At 39.7% G+C, this 1,162-nt stretch overlaps 1 long non-coding RNA gene across 1 annotated transcript; it reads left to right on the forward strand.

Annotated features, from left to right (window-relative positions):
• The first annotated feature begins 236 nt into the window (after positions 1 to 236).
• LOC110104537 lies at positions 237 to 1,162 on the forward strand. Its single transcript, XR_002304056.2, has 3 exons — positions 237 to 437; positions 609 to 759; positions 1,130 to 1,162. It is a non-coding gene; the product is annotated as an uncharacterized LOC110104537 (long non-coding RNA).

Here is a 1,162-nt window from a genome sequence, read left to right on the forward strand (position 1 = left end):
CATATTTTTGATTTTGCTCGTTCTTAAGTTAGCCATTCTTAAATTGTTCATTCTTAAAGTTTCCATCATAAAATTTATTAAACGTTCCCAATGATTCGTATATGAGACACCGTGCCCAAATAACTTTTTCCCACCATATCTCTTTGAAATTTACGTATTTTCACCACAATAAAAATACTTACAGGATTTACAGCTGCACCTGAATAAAATTTAAAGGAAACGGGATGCTGGTTTAGGGTTTTAAACGATTTCGGATAAAAAATCCAATCGATTGGAAGCGCTCCAGGTCCGTTCATAGTCTAGTCAATCAGCGATAACGGATCTTAGCTTAAGGGCGGCGAACTTGTCGGCGCTGCTACACTTGGCCCGTTCGTTCCAAGGGCTCCCAAATAGGTCTCATCGCTACAGAAACCTAGAAAATTATGAAGAAGAAAAAAGTGATCTTTCTTTTTCCCCTTCTCGTCGCTTTTCGTCTCTTCCACGCTTTCCCTGATACCATAGTTTCTAACGTTTGTAATACTTGCATTCGCGGTCGATCAAGTTATGGTCTTTATCGTACTTTTTCTTGACTACCTTTTATCCCCGTTCTTGTTATGCGTTCTTTACAGCCATCTCTCTCCAACGGGCAAGTATTTAGCACCTCAACTGGCGTGTTCGAGCAGATGTTGCGGCAACTGGGAGACCACTCAGTCGAATTCCAACTTCCACACTGGCTTAAGCAGCAGAAGTCGTCAATGCCTTACACCTTCATCAAGCGCAGTATCCCTTTAGATGTATATTTCATAATGCATGAACACAATAAATGACAGCAGTGATTCACTACAGATGTCAAGCAGGCTGTTGCGTTGTATAGCAGATATTAAAAAATGGCAGCCTATTCAAGCCCGTCTGGATTTTAGATCTACCTCTCAATTGGCCTGCCCGACATACAGATCACAGAATTTGCTGTGCTGAATTCATTGCTTTGTGAAGGCGATTAATGGCCTTTCTGGTTTTAATGGAAATAAAACTTTTTGAACAATGCACAGGACATAGTTGAAATTTGAAATCAAGCATGCAAATTTGAAGCTAATATCTGTCGTTCTTCCTAAGTTATATGTATTTTTCTTTGCTTTTCTTGACTTGTTAGATATCTATCTCACCAAAAGAATCAAACGCCGTG

This window comes from Dendrobium catenatum, unplaced genomic scaffold, assembly GCF_001605985.2.
Source record: "Dendrobium catenatum unplaced genomic scaffold, ASM160598v2 original_scaffold_48975, whole genome shotgun sequence".
Lineage (NCBI taxonomy): Eukaryota > Viridiplantae > Streptophyta > Magnoliopsida > Asparagales > Orchidaceae > Dendrobium > Dendrobium catenatum.